A 22,959-nucleotide genomic window follows, 5' to 3' on the forward strand; every position below is an offset into this window, starting at 1 on the left:
ACCAAAAAGTGCACTGCGTAGAAACGGAAGCCCCCATAAGTTACAAAATGGCGGTTTTTTTTTTTTACTCCACCCCACAAATACTTTTTTTTTGTTTGTTTGACCACAGATTATGTTATAAAATAAGTGATGTCAGGTGTGATGTCTGTAGGTGGAAAATTGAAAGCATTATGATTTTTAGAAGGGGAGGAGGAAAAAATGAAAGTGCAAACACGACAATTGGCCTCGTCCTTAAGGTCAAAATGGGCTTCATCCCCAAGGGGTTAATAATAAAAATATTAATAATAATAATGTCAAGTGATCGGACTCCTTACGTGCTCACAAACGTTCCTGGAGTTGCACTTCCACGTTTTGACCATTAGGTGGCATGCGTCGCCCAATGTGGAATTGCGCTTGCGTTCCCCACCGCAGGCCGAGCAGGCGCAGTCTGGTAACCGCGGCAGCGAGGAGTAGAGGAGGTGCTGGATTCTCTCGCGAGGAAGGACGCCATTATCGCCCACAAAACACCACGAGAACTCGCCCCCAAACGGTAACTGGTGACGAGCGGTGGAGTTGCGGGTTCTTAGGGATATCGGGGCCTACTCGCCGTTCTCCCCGGCTCCCCAGAGATCGTCCGTTCTTCCCGGGGATAAGGAGAGAGCGGGGAGGAGGGCGGGAAGGGAGGCCTGATGCAGACTGAGGCAGACTGAGGGAAATTGTCGCTGAGGCCTAGTGTACACCCGGCACTGCCTCCTCCGAGGCCTAACTAAGAAATTATTGTCATGTAAAGCTGCAATGGCCTCGTCAAGTGACCTTGTGAATAGGAGTGTGAGGGGTTAATACCTACTGGTGATGGATATTTGTGTGGAGTGGTATCGTGTGGTAATTTCATATATGTCTTGAGTTGTGGAGAAGTTTTAGCGCAGTAAATTGCGACGGTGGTGAGGCGGTGGTCTGCGTGGTTGCTATGGGTAACCCTGCCATCTGCTTCACAATAGTCGTCTTCTAAAGATAAAGGGCAGGTCTGCAGCAGTTTATGTGCTGGAGTAGGAGTGCTTCTTATGCATATATTACTTCAACTTTGCATATGTATTCAGAAGAGATTTGTATTGTATTTGATTCACATAAACATACTGGTGGAGATATATCAAAACCTGTGCAAAGGAAAAGTTGCCCATAGCAACCAGTCAGATTGCTTCTTTCATTTTACAGAGGCCTTGTTAAAAATGCAATTAGTGATCTGATTGGTTGCTTTGGCCAACGTTTCCTCTGGACAGGTTTTGATCTCCCCCACTACGTTTTGGTCCTGAACAGGCATACCTTCCGCAGACAGATTGCTGTCCTGGAGCTTACTCCACATAGAGAAAACAGGCTGCGGAAGGTTACTGCCCTGTTGGCTATTGGGTATGCGTATAAACTAGAACACTTGTGTGCACTCAGGACACCAAATCATTTAAACTGATGACTTAAAGGGGTACTCTAGTATGAAGCAATTTCTTTTTAAAGGAGTACTCCGGTGCACACTTTTTTCCTTTTATCCCGTCCGGGCTGCAAAATAAAAGAAAACACACTTTCTCTTACCTGCCAACGAGCCCCCGGAGCTCCGGTACAGGTGTTCAGTCCCCGGGCTGTATTCTTCTTACTTCCTGTTAGGCCGGCACGTCACACGGAGCTTCAGCCTATCACCGGCCGCAGCGATATCCCGCCTCGGCCGGTGATAGGCTGAAGCTCCGTTTGACGTGCTGGCCTAACAGGAAGTAAGAAGAATACAGCCCGGGGACTGAACACCTGTACCGGAGTGTACCGGAGCTCCGGGGGCTCGTTGGCAGGTAAGAGAAAGTGTGTTTTCTTTTATTTTGCAGCCCGGACGAGATAAAATGAAAAAAGTGTACACCGGAGTACTCCTTTAACCCCTTAAGGACTCAGCGTTTTTCAGTTTTTGCATTCATTTTTTCCTCATCACCTTCTAAAAATCATAACGCTTTCATTTTTGCACATAAAATTCCATATGATGGCTTATTTTTTTGTGCCACCAATTCTACTTTGCAGTGACATTAGTCATTTTACCTGAAAATCTACGGCAAAACGGAAACATTTTTTATTGAGCGACAAAATTGAAGAAAAAATGTCATTTTTTAACTTTCGTTTCTACCCAGTGCATTTTTCTGTAAAAATTACACCTTATCTTTATTCTGTAGGTCCATACAGTTAAAATGATACCCGGTATGAGGGCTCATTTTTTGCGCCTTGTTCTGAAGTTATCGGTACTATTTTTGCATTGATAGGACTTTTTGATCGCTTTTTATTCATTTTTTTTAATGATGTAAAAAGTGACCAAAAATAAGCTATTTTGGACTTTGGAATTTTTTTGCGCGTACGCCATTGACCGTGTGGTTTAATTATATATTTTTATAGTTCGAAAATTTATTCACGCAGCGATACCATGTTTTTATTTACAGGTTTTTTTTTTTTTATGGGAAAAGAGGGGGTGATTGAAACTTTTATTAGGGAAGTGGTTAAATTACCTTTTATTTTTTATTTTTGCAGTGTTATAGCTCCCATGGGGGGCTATAACACTGCACACACTAATTTTTTTACCCTGATCCCTGCAAAGCCATAGCTTTGCATGGATCAGCGTAATAGGGGGTTGATTGCTCAAGCCTGTAGCTCAGGTGATTTTATTGCAATAGTCCCGATCAGCCCGAAGGGTTGAAGGGTTAATAGTGGGCGGCACAACAATCTGTGCCGCGCGCTATTAGCCCAGGGCCCCCGCTATCAATAGCAGCCGGGACTGACACGGCGTGATGCGGGATAACAGCGTGACCCAGTTTTAAGCGCAGGGCGTATAGGTACGCCCTGCGTCCTTAATCAACTGGTGCCAGAAAGGTAAAAGGATTTGTATTTTACTTATATAAAAAAAATCTTAATCCTTCCAGTACTTATCAGCTGCTGTATGATCTAGAGGAAGTTGAGTTGTTCTTTTCAGTCTGACCACAGTGCTCTCTGCTAACACCTCCACCCATGTCAGGAACTGACCAGAATAGGAGCAAATCCCCATAGCAAACATCTCCTGCTCTGCACAGTTCCTGACATGGACAGAGGTGTCAGCAGAGAGCACTGTGGTCAGATGGAAAAGAACAACTCTAATTCCTCTATAGTAAAACAGCAGCTAAGTACTTAACAAGTAATATACAAATCTGTTTCACTTTCTGGAGGCAGTTTACATATACATACATACACACACACACACACACACACACACACACACACACAACAAAAAAGTTTTTCACTTGGAGTACACCTTTTAAGCCACACATGCCCTTTAACAACTACTGAAATATCAGTATGTCTTAGTATTGTTAGGGCATGTTCACACGCTCAGGTTTTTTGAACGTAAATTTTTCAACAGAAAGCCAGGAATTAAAAGGACAAATCTCTTTCCTTTTATATGTTCCTGTATCATTTCAGGACGTACATGCATGTCCTTCTCCCTCCATATTAAGCGTACTCAGCAGCTATATCATGCATTAACCCTTTAGACGCTGCAATCAGTTATTTTGTCTAAATGTGGTAAACTTTGTTTCCTATCTCGGAGCTCATGGAAACCACCAAAACCAAATCGTGGGGTCCCAATCAGCTGAGGGGATGGCAGCAGGGCCGATACCTGCCTCCTCATGCTCTTATGCTGCAGGAAGCCATAGCAGCCTAAAGCAATGGCGCGCTGATAACACTGATCAATGCTGAACAGCATTGAACAGTGTATGCAGTCTAAAGAAAGTCTCCTATGGTGAAAAAAAAGTTAATAAATATGAAGTAACCTGTTCCAAAAAATAGTTTGAATCACCCCCATTTTGCAAATAAAATAATGTGAACAAATATAAGGGTACATTCACACTGCGGAATTTCTGGCAGCTGCCGCAAAATACTTAATTGGTAAGACCGTGCAGCACTGCACCGTCACCGTTGACGGCTATGCAGTGCTTGTGGACTTTCGAGCTAAGAATGAACATGTTCTTTCTTTGCACAGAACAATTTCAGCTGTGAAATTGTCCTCTGCTTAAATTCCTCAGTGTGAAAGGGTTTCGCGGAAGACCCATTCACACTGATGCTAATGTTCACTGCATGTAATTCCGCTTGTGGAATTTCGCAGTGTGAACATACCCTAAACGTGGAATTGACACATTTGTAAATGTATTATGGACGCAGGGCGTACCTGTACTCCTTGCGCCCGCTCACTTTTTATGACTGGGGCTCAGGAGCTGAGCCCGCGTCATAGAGTGGGACCTGTGTCTAATGACGGACATCTCCGATTGCGGTGATGCATGGCATTAAGCCCTTAGATGCCGCAATCAAAGTTGACTGCGGCATCTAAGTAGAGAAAAAAAATCAATTCCCGGAGCTCATCGGAGCTGATCAGGACCACCACTTTAAAAACGCAGTGTCCGCTGAGCTGATAGGACTTGAAAAGGCACTTACCTGCCTCGTCACCATCCGATCATTGACTCGATGCTCCAGGAATCCTCAGCAGCCTGGAGCAATTGAGCACCAATAACACTGATCTATGTTATGGCATAGCATTGAACAGTGTTTGCAATTCATGGATTGCATGTAATAGTCCCCTTTGGGGACTAAAAAATGATGTTAAGAAAATGTTAATAAATGTGAATTAACCCCTTCCCTCATAAAAATTTGAATATCCCCCTTTTCCCATTTAAAAAAAAATTGTAAACGAAAATAAACATGTGGTATCGCTGCATGCGTAAATGTCCTTAAGGACCCGGGGTTTTTCCGTTTTTGCATTTTCGTTTTTTCCTCCTTACCTTTAAAAAATCATAACTCTTTCAATTTTGCACCTAAAAATCCATATGATGGCTTATTTTTTGCGCCACCAATTCTTCTTTGTAAAGACATCAGTCATTTTACCCAAAAATGTACGGCGAAATGGAAAAAAAAGTAATTGTGAGACAAAATTGGAAAAAAAACACGCCATTTTGTACATTTTGGGGGCTTCCGTTTCTAAACAGTACATTTTTCGGAAAAAATGAGACCTTCTCTTTATTCTGTAGGTCCATATGATTAAAATGATACCCAACTTATTAGGGATCGACCGATATCGTTTTTTTTAGGGCCGATAATCAGTGGAGGTTAGGGCAGATGGCCGATAACTTATACCGATATTCCGGTATAAGTTATCGGCTATTTATCCCCCCGCGACACCGCTGCAGATCATTGATTTAAAGCGGGCGCTTTAAATCAATGCACTGCAGTGGCTTTTGCGGTGCCATAGGCCGCTGCCGCCACCCGCTTCTCTCCCCTGCCTGTCCGGGGGTCCTGAGACCTATCACCGCTCCCCACACCGTGACCGCCCCACCGATCCGCGACCGACCCCCGCACCGCACCGGCCCCATTGCCTCCGCCATCCCCGGTTTTATAATTACCTGTTCCCGGGGTCCACTCCACATCTGGCTCCGGTGGCGTCCTCCTGAACTGTCACTGTGCGCACTGATGGTCACGTCGCGCACGTCACGTCACTGGTAATTGCGCACAGCGTAACGCAGGACGCAGCAGGAGCAAGAAGTAGCGTGGGCTCCGGGAACAGGTAATTATAAAACTGGTGGTGGGGGCGGGGCAATATCGGCTTATCGGCAAGGTAATTGCCGATACGGATAATGCCCCAAATCGTGATTATCGGCCGATAATATTGGCCATACCGATAATCGTTCGATTCCTACTACTTATGTAGATTTAATTTTGTCGTACTTCTGGAAAAAATCATAACTACATGCAGGAAAATGTATACGTTTAAAATTGTCATCTTCTTCTGACCCATATAACTTTTTTATTTATATGCGTATGGGGCGGTATGAGGGCTCATTTTTTTATCTGAATTTTATAGCTGTACCATTTTTGCTTTGATAGGACTTATTGATCGCTTTTTATTAATTTTTTCATGATATAAAAAGTGACCAAAATGCACTAATTTTTTTGGCATACGCCATTGACCGTGTGGTTTAATTAATGATATATTTTTATAATTCGGACATTTTTTTTTTTTTTTATGGGAAAAGGGGGGTGATTCAAACTTTTATTAGGGGAGGGGTTAAATGATCTTTATTCACTTTTTTTTTTTTTTTTTGCAGTGTCATAGCTCCCATAGGGAATCCACGTTGAGGAAAAAATAGAGGAGGCACTGGATTGCAGTTACTTGGTACTTTATTCCTCAGGTCACGGATACATACATGGCCGGTCCCCATAGGGACCTATAACACTGCACACACTGATCTTTTACATTGATCACTGGTTTCTCATAAGAAACCAGTGATCGATGATTCTGCCGCTTGACTGCTCATGCCTGGATCTCAGGCACTGAGCAGTCATTCGGCTATCGGACACCAGGAGACAAGGTAGGAGACCCTCCTCGTGTCCTACAGCTGTTCGGGATGCCATGATTTCGCCGCAGTGATCCCGAACAGCCCCTGAGCTAACGGGCAGTGATTTTGTTTCACTTTAGAAGCAGCATTCAACTTTGAACGCCGCGTCTAAAGGGTTAATAGCACGCGTGATCAATGCCGCGTGCTATATTAGCCACGGGTCCTGGCCGTTGTTAGAGGCCGGGCCCGACCCGCTATGACGCGGGGCCACGCCGTGGTCCCGTGTTATAGAACGGGAGCGGACTCAGGACGTACAGGTACGCTCTTGGACCGTAACAGGTTAAGGGGCTACTCTGGAAAACATATCTTTTTTTTTTTTTTTATAAACTGATGACATTACTTCTATTTAAAAATCTTAACCCTTCTAGTACATATCAGCTGCTATATGTTCCACAGAAAGTTCTTTTTGAGTTTCCTTTCTGTCTGACCACAGTGCTCTTTGCTGACACCTTTGTCCATGTCGGGAACTGTTCGGAGCAGGATAGGTTTTCTATGGGGATTTGCTCCTACTCTGGACAGCTCATATCTTTTATATTTTCATCCACAAACTAGTATGAGGGCTTCTTTTTTGCACAACCAGTTGTCCGTCGTAATGCCATCACTCACTTTACCATAAAATGTATGGCGCAACCAAAAAAAATACTATTTTTGTGTGAAAATTAAAAAGATTTAGCAAATTTTGGAAGGTTTCGTTTTCACGCCGTACAATTTACGGTAAAAATTACATGTGTTCTTTATTCTTTGGGTCAATACGATTAAAATTTATACCCCTGATTACATACTGTTCTATTAATGTTGCGCTTAAAAAAAAAAAAAAGGCGCAAAATTAGTACGTTTAAAATCCCCCTATTTTGAAGACCTATAACTTTTTCATTTTTCCGTATAAGCGGCGGTATGAGGGCTCATTTATTGCGCCGTTATCTGTACTTTTTATTGATACCATATTTGTATATATAAAACTGGAATAAAATGTTATAAAAAGCAGCAATTTGGGGAGTTTTTATATATTTTTTACGGTCTCACTGTACGGTATCAGGAACATATGTATTTTAATCGGATATTTGCGAGCGTAGCGATACCAAATATGTTTATACATTTTTTTTTTTTTTAACACTTATTGGGGGTGAAATGGGGAAAATGGTACAATTTACGTTTTTATTGGGGGAGGGGGAATTTTTCAAAAATTTTTTTTTACACACATATATATATATATATATATATATATCTCTTTTACACTTTAATAGACTCCATAAAAGTCATTCGATTGTTAATACTGTTCAGTGCTATGCATAGGGCATAGCACTGATCATTGTTATGGGTCATCTTCTGCTCTGGTCTGCTCGATCTCAGACAAGCGCAGAAGACCCTTGGAAGGCAGCTGAGGCAGGAGAGGGGATCTCTGTCTGCCGTTCCAGATTATCGGATCGCTGCGGCAGCGCTGTGGGCGATCCGTTCATCCATTTTAGTCACCGCACTGCCGCAGATGCCGTGATATGTATTGATCACGGCACCTGAGGGGTTAATGGCGGACATCTGCGCGAATGTCCGCTATTACCGGCGGGACCTGCCGCGCATGACCTGAGCATCGCTCTGATGCTCGCAGTTATGTATAGGACGTAAATGTACGTCCTGGTGCGTTAAGTACCACTTCACCAGGACATACATTTACGTCCTGCCTCGTTAAGGGGTTAAAGGGTTACTCCACTCTTAAAATCTTATCCCTTATCCAAAGGATAGGGGATAAGATGTTAGATCGCAGGGATCTTGTTGCTGGGACCCCCGCAATATCTGGGCTGGCGCCTGTGGTGTCCGGAACACGGAAGCGCGTAGCTTCCGCGTTCATGACTCCTTGCCATGCTTCCTCCATTCATGTGTATGGAAGGGGGCGTGGCGGCTAGTACGTAGCCGTCACGCCTCCTCCCATAGAGGTGAATGGAGGGGGCGTGGGGGTGGCATGTCCAGTCATCGGGCACGGAACGGAGTTTGCTCTGTGCACCGAATGACGTGTGCTGCAGCAGTGATCGATGGGGTGCCCAGCGGCCTGACCCCCACAGTAGGGATAAGATGTTTACAACGGAGGACACAAGGGCATATCTGTACAGCCTTCATCCTTTTACAGGTTAAAATTAATGTTATTTTGTAACTTCTAACACTAGAAAGAAAATAAATTTAAAGATCAATCAAAGCAAATATGGTACCAATTAAATATGCAGATCATGTGCTTAGTTTACATTGAAATCTGCAGCAGAAAATCATGTGCATAAAATCCTGCGCATCAAATCTGTGTACGTGTGAACGTCCCTTAAGTGTTCCCTTAATTTTTTTGAGCAGTGTACAATTGGTGGTGTAGAAAACTAGCCCTCAAATGGGTCTGTAGATGGAAAATTGAAAAAGCATTATGGTTCTTAGAAGGCGAGGAGGAAAAAACCATAGTGAAAAAGCAAAAAATCACCTAAAGGGTTTAATTTATTATCTGTTACTGGTTTTGTTTTTAGTGATTGCATTTAAAAGCCTGAATGTGTGAACTGTCAGAGAAACTTTTCACATGTTTCCAACATGTCAGAATTTTTTTTTTTATCTTATTGCGTCTCACTTTGGGACCCTCTGGGATCTCTAGTTATAATCTGGGGCATTGAGCTGCAGCGTGCTCCAATCCCCGGCTGGCCCGCAGATCTGACCTTTTAGGCTAGGTTTATACTGAAGAATCTTGGAAAAAATTCTGGAGACATTAGATGACAATGTATTCTGTGCAGATTGCATTTAAAGACCAAGATCATTCTTTTGGCTGTGGAAATTCAGCAGTAGAAGTTCCGCAGTGTCTACTCTGTGTGTTGCGGAATCCCTTTGACAGCAATGGGACTCTTCTGCATCAGAATTTCTGAGCGTAATAATGCTTGGAAATTCTTCAGTCCGAACCTACCCTTACAAGTCTGCATAGACTTGAAGTGAGAAAAGGTTGGATTTGATTGACAGCTTGGGAGTGAGCGGCACGTTGCTGCTTCCTTCCCCAGCTAATAATTAGTGATCACAACGGGTCTCAGGAGTGATACCGGGTGTGTTCAGACTTTTGACATGTGTGGTCAACATGTCATAGTTGTTTTTATTTATTTATTTTTTTTTTTTCCTAGTGTCAATAACCCTTAGGCTAGGTTCAGACTACGGAATTTCCGAAAGAAATTCAGTCGTAAAATTTTCGTCAGAAATTCCGCTTGCTAAAAGGTCTAGTGTAGTGAATGGGTTTCCGTTCACAAATTCACACTTTGGAATTTGTGAAGCCGAAAATCCGCTTGGAAAATCCGCTTAGAAATTACCACCTGAAGAAAGACGTTGCTCCTCCTTCAGGCGGAAATCCGCGCGGAACACATTGCAGTCTATTGGAGACCGCAGTGTCCGCGCAGTCCTAGCGCCGACTGATTCAGCCGGCACTGGCCGCACTCGGAATCTCCGGGCGGAAATTTTCTGCCTGGAGATTCCGTAGTCTGAACCTAGCCTTAAAGCGGTATTCCGCTCCTAACATTTGATAAATGTTCCCAAAAATCTCCAAGCTTCCGCATTCGAAAATCTGTGGTGCCGGCCCAGAGATCCTTTGGATAGGGGATAAGATGCCTAGAGGCAGAGTACCCCTTTAACCCCTTAAGGACTCAGCCCATTTTGGCCTTAAGGACTCAGACAATTTAATTTTTACGTTTTCATTTTTTCCTCCTCGCCTTCTAAAAATCATAACTTTTATATTTTCATCCACAGACTAGTATGAAGGCTTGTTTTTTGCGCGACCAGTTGTCCTTTGTAATGACATCACTCATTATATCATAAAATGTATGGCGCAACCAAAAAACACTATTTTTGTGGGGAAATTAAAACGAAAAACGCAATTTTGCTAATTTTGGAATGTTTCGTTTTCACGCCGTACAATTTATGGTAAAAATGACATGTGTTCTTTATTCTGAGGGTCAATACGATTAAAATCATACCCATTATTACATACTTTTATATTATTGTTGCGCTTAAAAAAAATCACAAACTTTTTAACCAAATTAGTACGTTTATAATCCCTTTATTTTTATGACCTCCAACTTTTTTATTTTTCCGTATAAGTGGCGGTATGGGGGCTCATTTTTTTGCGCCATGATCTGTACTTTTTTTGATACCACATTTGCATATAAAAAACTTTTAATACATTTTTTATAATTTTTTTTTTAATAAAATGTATTAAAAAAGTAGGAATTTTGGACTTTTTTTTATTTTTTTTCGTTCACGCCGTTCACCGTACGGGATCATTAACATTTTATTTTAATAGTTCGGACATTTACGCACGCGGCGATACCAAATATGTCTATAAAAATGTTTTTTTACACTTTTTGGGGGTAAAATAGGAAAAACGGACGTTTTACTTTTTTATTGGGGGAGGGGGTTTTTCACTTTTTTTTTACTTTTACTTTAACATTTTTTTACATTTTTTTTTTACACTTGAATAGTCCCCATAGGAGACTATTCATAGCAATACCATGATTGCTAATACTGATCTGTTCTATGTATAGGACATAGAACAGATCAGTATTATCGGTCATCTCCTGCTCTGGTCTGCTCGATCACAGACCAGAGCAGGAGACGCCGGGAGCCGCACGGAGGAAGGAGAGGGGACCTCCGTGCGGCGTTATGAATGATCGGATCCCCGCAGCAGCGCTGCGGGCGATCCGATCGTTCATTTAAATCGCGAACTGCCGCAGATGCTGGGATCTGTATTGATCCCGGCACCTGAGGGGTTAATGGCGGACGCCCGCGAGATCACGGGCGTCGGCCATTGCCGGCGGGTCCCTGGCTGCGATCAGCAGCCGGGATCAGCCGCGCATGACACGGGCATCGCTCCGATGCCCGCGGTTATGCTTAGGACGTAAATGTACGTCCTGGTGCGTTAAGTACCACCTCACCAGGACGTACATTTACGTCCTGCGTCCTTAAGGGGTTAAAGGTGTTATCTAACAGGAGGTTTTTATTTACCCAAACTATGGCCATTGTGTGGGATATGTAAAAAAAAAAAGTAAACCTTTTACTTACTTCCAGCGATGTCCCAGGTGTACTGCACTGATCATCATGCACGTGTCGTTGCTGTAAAGCACCGAGGCCCAATGTGTCACACTGCAGCTACAATATGAAACATTGGGCCCGGGTGCTCCTCCGGGACGACAGTCGCGCTTCCGCTCAGAAAGAAGATTGCATAGTGGTAGAGCATCAGGTGAACAAATGTTTCTTTTTATTAATTTTTTTTTTTATATCCTGCACAATGGCCATAGTTTGAACAACCCCTATCCTGCTAGATAACGTCTTTTAGGGCAAGGTCACGTGTAAAATATGCCTGCAATTCGTTGACTACAGATGGACTGCACAGCAGGCGCCTGGCCACAGCCGGGAGCTCGCTCTGCAGTCTCTGGGATTACCGTCGGTGCATCCACTGAGTGAAATACACTGCAGATGCACCTCGTGTTACCTTGCCCTAAGGGTGTATTTACACGTACAGTATCCTGCGCATATTTGATGCTCAGGATTTGAAGCTGCAGATTTATTGCTGTATTCAGTCATTTTGTTTACATTTAACTCTGCAGCTTCAAATCCTGCACATTAAATTTGTGCAGGATACTGTACGTGTGAATACACCCTAAAGATAATATGGGGATGGTTTAGTAGCAGATCCCTCCTCATACACAGTGGCTGACAGTAGCATCCTAGGTGGTTAGAAACTGTTCAGGGTCCGATCGGCTACCCTGTAATGCAATGGAAAAGTTATCGTTGCAGCCTGAGGCCTTCTCATGGTTTTCATAGCTGTCATGACAGGTCTATTAGAGCCTGCCATGCCATAGGCAAGCTGTACTAGTAGATCACCTATCTCACATTTCACTGTAGTACATGTGTTTAAGTATAATACATATGTTTGACCTGTGTAAGCAATTGCATAATAAAGTCTCTTAAAATAACTAAACAAGTAAAAAAAGCTTATTTTTTTTTTTTTATTATTATTGAAAAAAAAAACAAACCCATAGTAAAATCTCAAAAAAAAAGTAAGCACATTTGGTGTAGCTGTGTAAATGTCTAAACTATAAAAATATAAAGTTATTGATCCTACACTGTAATGGCATAAGGGGGGAAAAAAGATACCAAGTACCAGATTTGTGGATTTTTTTTTTGACATCCTAGAAAAAAACAAACTAAAATGGTCAAACAGCTCCATATATGCTCAAATGATAGATTTAAAAAACACCAATCGCAGTACAAAAAAAGAGCCTTTAACCCTTTAAAGGGGTATTCCAGGAAAAAACTTTTTATATATATATCAACTGGCTCCAGAAAGTTAAACAGATTTGTAAATTACTTCTATTAAAAAATCTTAATCCTCTCAGTACTTATGAGCTTCTGAAGTTAAGGTTGTTCTTTTCTGTCTAAGTCCTCTCTGATGGCACCTGTCTCGGGAAATGCCCAGTTTAGAAGAGGTTTGCTATGGGGATTTGCTTCTAAACTGGGCGGTTCCCGAGACAGGTGTCATCAGAGAGGACTTAGCCAGAAAAGAACAACCTTAACTTCAGAAGCTCATAAGTACTGAAAGGATTAAGATTTTTTAATAGAAGTAATTTGCAAATCTGTTTAACTTTCTGGAGCCAGTTGATATATATAGAAAAGTTTTTTCCTGGAATACCCCTTTAAGGACCAAGCGTTTTTGCACTTTCGTTTTTTCCTCCTTATTTAAAAAAAAAAAAAATCATAACCCTTTCAGTTTTTCTCCTAAAAATCCATATTATGGCTTTTTTTTTGCGCCACTAATTCTACTTTGTATTGACATCAGTCATTTTATCCAAAAATCTATGGCGAAACGGAAAAAAAAATCATGGTGCAACAAAATTGAAGAATAAACACCATTTTGTAACTTTTGGGGGCTTCTGTGTCTACGCAGTGCATTTTTCGGTAAAAATGCAACCTTATGTTTATTCTGTAGGTCCTTACGATTAAAATTATATCCTACTTATATAGGTTTGATTTTGTCGTACTTCTGGAAAAAATCACAACTACATGCACGAAAATGAATACGTTTACAATTGTAATCTTCTGACCCCTATTACTTTTTTATTTTTCCGTGTATGGGGTGGTATGAGGGCTCATATTACGCACGCGGTGATACCACATATGTTTATTTTTAGGTTTTTTTAAATGGTAAAAGTTTGAATCCCCCCTTTTTTTAGGGAAGGGGTTAAATCACATTTATTAACTCTTTTTTTTTTTTTTGTTTTTTTTTTTGCAATGTTATAGCTCCCATAGGGGGCTATAACATGCTTTACACTGATTGCAGGCACTGATGGCATTGATCAGTGTTATCTGCACTTGATTACTCAAGCCTGGATCTCAGGCTTGGAGAAATCAAATGCCGAACGGACAGCGTGGAGCCAGGATCTGAGAGTCCTCTCAGCTGTTCGGAATGCCGTGATTTCACCGTGGTGGTCCCGAACAGCTCCACTGAGCTAACCAGCAGCATAGTCTCCCGTTTTAGACACCACGATCAACTTTGATCGCTGCGTCTAAAGGGTTAATCCCGGACATCAGCCCGATTGGCTATAACCGGGATCCTGCAGATACGAAGCGCGCTTCACAGATCGGGAACCGGCCCTGGGCGTAAATATACAGCATGCAAGGAGTTTTCATGTCGGATGAGCAAGTGAGCAGGGAAACCCCACCGGTACATTACTTTGAGTGGAGAGCTGCAGTGATAAGAAGGGCCTTGCGTGCCTGCAGGGTGGCGGCAGACATGTCAGCATATACTGTAAATCTGTCATGGAGCCGGTAAGCCATTATTGCGACGTCCATATTCCATCAATTTCTCCAGGTGCTTAGGTCTGGGGATCATGTGAGCCCTGTCCATAATGAGGTCAGTTGCTAGGCAATCAGCTAATGTAGTTTTTAATCAAGGAGAGGACAAAGTCCGGTATGTCAGATACGCAACTTAACATTATTGCGACGGCTCCTATTTTCTGGGTCTGCCACTTTTAGTTTTAAAGCGAGAACTTCGTCCTCCAGTTCATCATTTTTATCAATAAGAGAGTTAAAAGATGTGGCGAATTCACCAAACTTCTGTTCAACCTGGTCCGTTCTGTCCCCTATAGCCTGGACTGAAGCTTGGATAGGGTTAACTAGCTTGTGCATATCTTGCATAAACGTGGTGCGTAATATCAGCAACATGTCCCTGAGGGTAGTATCTATAAGAGACTGATTAAAAACTGTCATGTTTGCCAGGGGGTCATCTGTTCTAGGGTCCCCAAGTGAAGGAGTTTCCCAAATTCCTACCTCGATGCCAGCAGCAGAAGATAGCAGTCGAGAGCGCCTGGACTCTGAGCTGTGCAGAGGCGAGTCACCAGCAGGGGAGGCCGTGGATCTCTGTGAAGGAGCCTGGCCCTTGTAATTTGCTGCATCACTGCAGCTGGGGTCCCTCACCCATGGCGATTCTGTCCTCACCACAACCGGAGCTGAAGCATCAGTGGCAGTGTGCAGGGTCGGGTCTGAGGAGGTTCTGCGGTGGAGCAACGGAGACAGGTGGGCTTTATCTCCCGTTCTCGGCGGAGTCCTCGTCACTGAGGCAACAGGGCCATAGTTGCCATCTTACGGGATACAAAGTGAAATTGAAGGGTGCAGATCTACGCCTGCCTTCTACGCTACACAGGCATGGCAGCTGATGTTCCGGAGTCAGTAGGTAGCAATTTGGAGTGGTGTCTTGTGGTATCTTAGCCGCTAGAGCTGGGCGGTATGACCAAATATGTGTATCACGGTATTTTTGTAACTTATGGCAGTTCCACGGTATATAACGGTATTTCTTTCACCCCCCCCCCCCCAATCATGTTACCCGCCAGCGCTGTTCTGCTCCCCCCCCCACCCCAATAAATTATCAGCCCAGCGGAGTTCTACTCACATATGCCACCCGCAAGCACTGCCCTCCTCCTCTTTGTTGCGGGCCGCCAGTGGTTACTAACTTGCGGAACTCCAAATGTTGCAAAACTACAACTCCCAGCATGCCCGGACATGCTGGGAGTTGTAGTTCTGCAACAGCTGGAGGTCCGCAGGTTTGAGACCACTGCTGTACGCTGTATCCCTATTCCCGGGCTGCAAAAGATAAGAAAAATAAGCTTTAACTTACCTACGTCGGCCTCACGCTGTTCCTTGGGACTGGAACGTTAGACAGCCGTCAGCCTATCACCGGCCGCAGCGATGTCCCGCCCCGGCCAGTGATAGGTTAAACGCACTGTCATGTAAGAAGCCGGCCAGAGCTCCTTATATGACAGTGGGCTCAGCCTTTCATTGGCCGGGGCGGGACATCGCTGCGGTCGGTGATAGGCTGATGGCTGTCCGATGTTCCCGTCCCCAGCGTAAGGCCGATGTAGGTAAGTTAAAGTTAATTTTCTTTATCTTTTGCAGCCCGGGCATAGGGATACAGCGCAAAGCAGTGGTCTCAAACCTGCGGACCTCCAGCTGTTGCAAAACTACAACTCCCAGCTGGCTGTCCGGGCATGCTGGGAGTTGTAGTTTTTCAACATTTGGAGGTCCGCAAGTTGGAGGCCACTGGCGTACAGTATAGAGTTCCATCGCCGCCGGCCCGCAACAAAGAGGAGGAGGGCAGTGCTTGCGGGTGACATATGTGAGTAGTACCCTGCTGGGCTGATAGTTAATTGGGGGGGAGCAGAACAGCGCTGGGGGGGGGGGGGGGAGTAGAACAGCGTTGGCGGGTAACATGATTTGGTGGTGGGGGGGAGGAGCTGAACAGCGCTGGCAGATAACATGATTTGGGGGGAAGCAGAACAGCGCTGGCGGGTCACATATGATTAGTTCCCCGATGTGGAGACAGCGCTGCTAATTCATTCACAAGGGGGAGGGGCCCAACCGGTATTGCGGTATGGGAAAAATTCATATCGTGCAGCCCAAAAATTTCGGTATTCGGTATGAACCGGTATACAGCCCAGCACTATTAGTCACTATAGCGGGCTTTAGTGCGGAGCTCTCTGTCTGCGACCATGCCCCCCCTCTGTGCGACTTTTGAGTCAGGGTATGTGCGACTTTTGAGTCAGGGTATATGCGACTTTTCACACGAAATCTGCAACTTTTTTAGAAGTTGCATAAGCAAAATTTATCAATGTCCGTCCACAACTATTACAGCAACTTTTGTGCTCTTAAATAGTAAAAAATTCACAACACTCTTTGTAAATGCCCCCCACAGTGTTTACAAATACGCTCTTATGTCCTGGTATTTAAGGACCAATGGAGTTTGGAGCAAGTGCTTGAGCTGTGCTCGCTTCAAACAGTAATTGTCGGCTACTTTGAGTAGCCCGACACACTGCTAATAACAGGTAGCAGTAATCCCATCAGTGCCCACCATTTAACTCTTTAGATGCTGTGATCAATGCTGATCACGGTGTCTAAAATTAAAGCTGCTGGTAGCTCAGCTGAGCTCACCGGAAACCCTGGGACATGATCCAGGGGTATCAGTAAGGAAATATGCAGCGGATGTGTGCTATGTAAGGAGGACCTGTGGGCCAACCCCCAAAAAGCTTAGGATGCCCTAATCACACACACTTTTACAGTCTCTTAATACACTTTTCCATTCATGAGACTTATTGGTTTATAGTTTGGAAATCAGTCATTTGGGTATGAATGTAATTTTAATTATGAGTAAAAATCAGGTGGAATTATACAGTCAGGGGGTGTGTACTAGGCAATGTACAAAATTTACACCCCCTGACTATACAATCAGACCCATCACACATATTAAAGCTAAGTTTGCGTCCATCTGATGGACTTTTAAATCCTCATATCTCAGGAACGGAAGGGTGTATAAAGGAAATGTGAAAGGTTTTTGATCGGGGCACCCTAAGCTATTTTTTGGGTTTGGCCACAGGTCCCCTTTAAAAAGGAGGAGTTTTAGTTTTAATGTGGACTTCACATTTAGTCTTGTTTTACCCATTACATATGTAAGGGCGGTGCAAGATATTTGGCTTAAATCTAAACTGCAAGTTTTATGTATCCAGCTGTGATAATCAAAACCCTTTATACGGTTTCGATTCATCGACCATCAACACTACATGTTTGAAGTACGAACTGTCCTCCCAAGCTCTGATGTTTCTGTGTAACTTTATATACAGGGCCAGATGGCTCTTTCCAAAATCATTTTTTCATCTCTAAGCTCTCATGGGTTGTCTGTCATAAGTCTTGTAGAGCTTTCAAAAGTACCGTCTTCCAGAGATATTTGCTGTTGTGAACCGGTTTATGGATGGGTTTTTCCCAATGAGACATCTTTGCAGAATGGTGTAGGAATGTGTTTGTCCATCTACAAGTTATAGTTGCAAGCTTTTAGACATTGATCATCAGACATACTTACTTTTATTTTTGCAATACATTAGACCGAGTTCACACTATGGAATTTCCAATCAGAATTCTGTTTTGAAATTCCGTTGGAAATTCCGTAGCAGCAGAATCCCATTGCTGGCAGTGAGATTCCGCTACACAGTGCAGACTACGGAAATTTAGCGGCGGATATTCTGCTGCTCAAATTCCACCTCCAAAAGAATAGACTTGTCCGTTCTTTGGGCAGAATATTCTCCGTAGATATTGCCATCTATGAAGACAGCAATGTCTGATTTAGCCGGCACTGGTCACACTTGGAAGCTTTGCACAGAAGTTTTCTCTCCTTCCATGGCTGCCCCCTTGGATCTGTATTTGATTGAGCCTGCCTTGAGCAGGCTCAACTAAATGAACACAGATCAATGGAGTTCAATAGAATTGATATGTATGAGGAATCCAATAATTTATCCTAATGAAGTGTATTAAAAAAAAAAAAAAAAGTTTAATGAATGCAACCCCTTCCATATTAAAAGTTCATATCACCCCTCTTTTTCCATTTTACATGTAACCTCTTAAGGACCCAGGGCATACCTGTACGCCCTGAGTCCGCTCCCGTTCTATAACGCGGGGCCACAGCATCATAGTGGGTCGGGCCCGGCTAATAGCGCACAGCACTGATCGCGGTGCCGCGCGCTATTAACCTTTTAGACGCGGCATTCAAAGTTGAACGCTGCGTCTAAAGTGAAAGTAAATCATTGCCGGTTAGCTCAGGTGGCTGTTCGGGATTGCTGCGGCGAAATCGCGACATCCCGAACAGCTGAGACACAGTCCCTTACCTTGCCTCCTGGTGTCTGATCACCGAATGACTGCTCAGTGCCTGAGATCCAGGCATGAGCAGTCAAGCGGCAGAATCATTGATCAATGGTTTCCTATGAGAAACAATTGAACAATGTAAAAGATCATTGTGTGCAGTGTTATAGACCCATGTGGGAGCTATAACATTGCAAAAAAACAGTGAAAACAAAAGTGAATAAAGATTTAACCCCTCCCCTAATAAAAGTTTGAATCACCCCCCTTTTCCCATAAAAAAAAAAAAAAAAACTGTGTAAATAAACATATGTGGTAGGGCTGCACGATATATCGCAAAAGCAATCGAATCGCGATTTTTGCTTTTTGCGATAAAGCGATACGGCCCCCCGGGAAAACATGCAATTATATGCTCGGGTCGGCTCGAGCAGGTAAAAGCAAATGTAAATACCTGTATTTATCGGCGTATGACACGCACCCCTGCCTGCGTGTTATATGCCGATAAATCTTCTGGTCACTGATTTAAAGCGGCCGCAGTAGCGGCTGCTTGTGAAATATTAGCAGCCCTGCCATGGCCACTTTAAATCAGTGACCAGCGGCGGCTCCTCCCCGCTGTGCTTTTAATTTTCCTTACCTCCCCCCTCCCTCATCATTCTCCCTTTTCCCCTGCTTTTTTCCCTATACCTGACTGCGGTTTGGCAGGCCAGGCCAGGCCAGACGGCGGGTCTTGCGGCCTGTGTAATCATGAAGCAGATGAATGACGTCCTCCCCGGCTCCTCTGCGCGGCATCAGTGATGTAACTTTTCATTTCCTGCAGCTGCCGCGAGTCAGAGTTCGGAGTGCAGCGACTGCAGGAAATGAAAAGGGACGTCACTGATGTCGCGCAGAGAAGCCGGCAGAGGACGTCACTCATCTGTTTCACTGACCACACAGCCCGCAAGACCTGCCGCGGGAGGGGGGAAGTGATGAGGGAGGGGGAGGTAAGGAAAATAAAAATATAAAAAGCAGGGGGGGAAGTGATAAACGAGGGGGAGGTAGGGAAAAAAAATAAATATATATATATATATATATATATATATATAATCCCAAAATAAAGCAGCACTACTTATCCAGTCCAACCAAAAAATTGGTGCCAGCGTCCCAAAGGACTTGATCAGAGTCCATCCAAGATAAAAACCAGATACAGGCGCAGCACTCCAACAAAATAAGTGATTTAATGTCTCATGTCAGCATTACAACGTTTCAGCTCCTCCTGGAGCCTTTTTCAAGCATAGTGATACACAAACCTATGAGGGCTTTTATGGCCATTTATGCCGCGGGAGGGGGGAAGTGATGAGGGAGGGGGGAGGTAAGGAAAATAAAAATATAAAAAGCAGGGGGGGGAAGTGATAAACGAGGGGGAGGTAGGGAAAAAAAAAAAAAAAAAAAAAAAAAAAATATATATATATATATATATATATATATATATATATATATATTAAAAACGGGGGGGTAGGGAAAATAAAAATAAAAAATATATAAAAAGCAGGTTAAAAGGGGGAATGATGAATCATGGGGTGGGAATGATGAGGCATGGGAAGAATGGCATAGGAGGAACATGATTGGGGGATGATGACACGGGGAAATGATGAGGGGGGGGGATTATAAGACATGGGAGGAGGCAATGAGAGGGGTAAATGTGGCACAAGGACTGATAGGTAGGTGTGAAATGTGGGCGATTGGACATGAAATGGGGGGGATTTCACCCCCTTTTTTTTATTATATCCCATATTGAAATCGCTATTTTTAGGCCCAAAATGGTCAAGCATACGCGCAAAAAAATTCCAATGTCCAAAATAGTGCATTTTTGGTCACTTTTTATATCATGAAAAAATGAATAAAAAGCCATCAATAAGTCCTATCAATGCAAAAATGGTACAGCTAAAAACTTCAGATCACGGCGCAAAAAATGAGCTTTGATACCGCCCCATACGTGGAAAAAAAACAGTTATAGGGGTCAGAACAGATGACAATTTTAAACGTATAAATTTTCCTGCGTGTAGTTATGATTTTTTTTTTCCAGAAGTACGACAAAATAAAACCTATATAAGTAGGGTATCATTTTTAATCGTATGGACCTACAGAATAAAGAGAAGGTGTAATTTTTACCGAAAAATTTACTGTGTAGAAACGTAAGCCCCCAAAAGTTACAAAATTGCATGTTTTTTTTTTCTTTCAATTTTGTCTCGCAATGATTTTTTTTTTCCGTTTCACCGTAAATTTTTGGGTAAAATGACTGATGTCATTACAAAGCAGAATTGGTTCTGTAAAAAATAAGCCATCATATGGATTTTTAGGTGCAAATTTGAAAGAGTTATGATTTTTAAAGGTAAATGGAAAATCCCTGGGGTTACCCAGGGGTTAAAAAATATGTAAACTTAATAAAAACAAACAAATTTGGTATTGGTGTGTGTGTAATTGTCCGAACTATTAAAATATAACATTATATATCTCATACAGTCAATGGCGTTAACGTAAACAAAAATACCAAATCATAGAATTGATTTTTTTTTATGCTTATTGCATCCTATCAAAAATTAGGTAAAAAGTGTTTAAAAAAAAAAAAAAGCCTGATCAATACCAAAACAACAGATTACGGCCCAAAAAATGAGCCATCGTACAGCCTGGTATACGGATAAATTTTAATGTTATAGGGGTCAGGATTTTTTCTTATTTTTATTAAAAAGTTAAAAAAAATAATAAAAAATTGTAAAACATGACTGAGACTAAACAAATTTGGTATTGCTGTAATCAGACTGACCTAAAGTATCAAAATAACATTTAAGTTTGACCATAAGGAGAATTGTGAAAAAAAGAACCTCAAATTTGCGTTTTTGGTTTTCAATTTCAACTGATAAATATTATTTTAGTTTTTTTTTTGTTTCCGAGCATAAGTTATGGGAAAATGAAAGGTGTCATTACAAAGTACAATTGGTCCTGCAAAAAACAAGCGTCATATGGGTCTGTAGATGGAAAAATTTTCATGGCTATTATAGAGCAAGGAGGAAAAAATAAAAGAGCGAAAATTATTAAAACTAATAAAGACCTTATTTACTACTATTTTGGTTGAAATTATTTTGTCTACTAGGGCATGTGGATTTTCATGAGGGACAAGTAGATTGTGTTACTTTTTAGATTCCCCCCCCCCCCCCCACACCCCTTTTCACACCAGAGCACTCTGGCCCCCCGCTTGTGAGATGCTCTGGTGCTGAATCACCAGCTGAGGCAGAACCCTGTCTCAGCCATTGATTGGCTAAGTGGTCCATCCCTGCTGTTTAGTAGCAGCGCTTCTCCGAAGGGGGGTAGAGCGCTCTTGTGAGAAGAAGCAGCTGCCATCATTCATTTCGAAGGTCAGAGCCGGGCCACATTCAGAGACTAGACCGTTTAAGTCTCTGTAGTAACTGAATGGAAAGTAACCTACAGTAGAACCTCCAAAAAAAACCTGGGGGAGATTTATCAAAACCCGTGGAGAGGCAAAGTTGCCCAGAGCAACCAATCAGCTTGCATCTTACATACGGCCACTGAAAAATGAAAGAAGCAAACTGATTGGTTGCTATGGGCAACATTGCCTCTCCACAGGTTTTGATAAATCTCTCCCCCTGTCTTTTTGCTTGAGATTCTGAAGGACCAATGATTAATCCCACCACTGTGTTTTGAAAGCTACCACTGACAGAAGTGAAGAATAACAGCATGAAATAAAGCATTGTAGGCATAGTGGGGGAGATTTATTATAACCAGTGCAAAGGAAAAGTTGCCCAGTTGCCCATAGCAACCAATCAGATCGCTTCTTTCATTTTGCAGAGGCCTTGTTTAAAATGAAAGAAGCGAGCTGATTGGTTGCTATGGGCAACTCAGCAACTTTCCCTCTGCACAGGTTTTGATAAATCTTCCCCAGTGTTATTGGTTTTATAATATACTTTTTTAAGGAGTGGCAGAAATGTTTTTTTTTTTTTTTTATATAAAAATTTTAATCATCCAAGTTAAATATGCACAATGCCAAAGTGTACTGTACAGGTATCCAGAGCATTAAAACTTCTCAAGGATTCAATTAAAGCTGTTTCTTCTAGACTTTGTAATCCTCATACACTCTACATAGAAAGGAGTTTTCATGATGTAAAATGTAAGTTGGGACCAGTTTCTGGCCAGCCAAGAGTCTCCTATTTCACTTGCACTCTTCCACCTCCCTGATTTGCATGTATACAAGCTAAATAGAAAAATGAAATAATATATTCTGTAAGGGTGAATGCACACTACATTTCTTAAGATTCGGGACCGTATACGGCTGGAGAGTCGGGGGCGGAGCAACTGCACGCTGCCATATGTGGTCCCGTATCTAATGTAT

At 42.8% G+C, this 22,959-nt stretch overlaps 1 protein-coding gene across 5 annotated transcripts in view; it reads left to right on the top strand.

Annotated features, from left to right (window-relative positions):
- The first annotated feature begins 320 nt into the window (after positions 1–320).
- Positions 321–22,959, top strand: part of BANP (BTG3 associated nuclear protein) — a 710,387-nt gene continuing 687,748 nt past the window's right edge. For 4 of the 5 annotated variants that reach the window (XR_008845087.1, XM_056525545.1, XM_056525548.1 and 1 more), the window contains exon 1: positions 321–529. The gene's annotated coding sequence lies outside the window, so the exon portion shown is untranslated. Of the gene's footprint in view, positions 530–6,167; positions 6,188–22,959 lie in introns of those variants that run through there. The other variant, XM_056525547.1, reaches the window with a different exon arrangement.

This window comes from Hyla sarda, chromosome 6, assembly GCF_029499605.1.
Source record: "Hyla sarda isolate aHylSar1 chromosome 6, aHylSar1.hap1, whole genome shotgun sequence".
In the NCBI taxonomy this organism is placed as follows: domain Eukaryota; kingdom Metazoa; phylum Chordata; class Amphibia; order Anura; family Hylidae; genus Hyla; species Hyla sarda.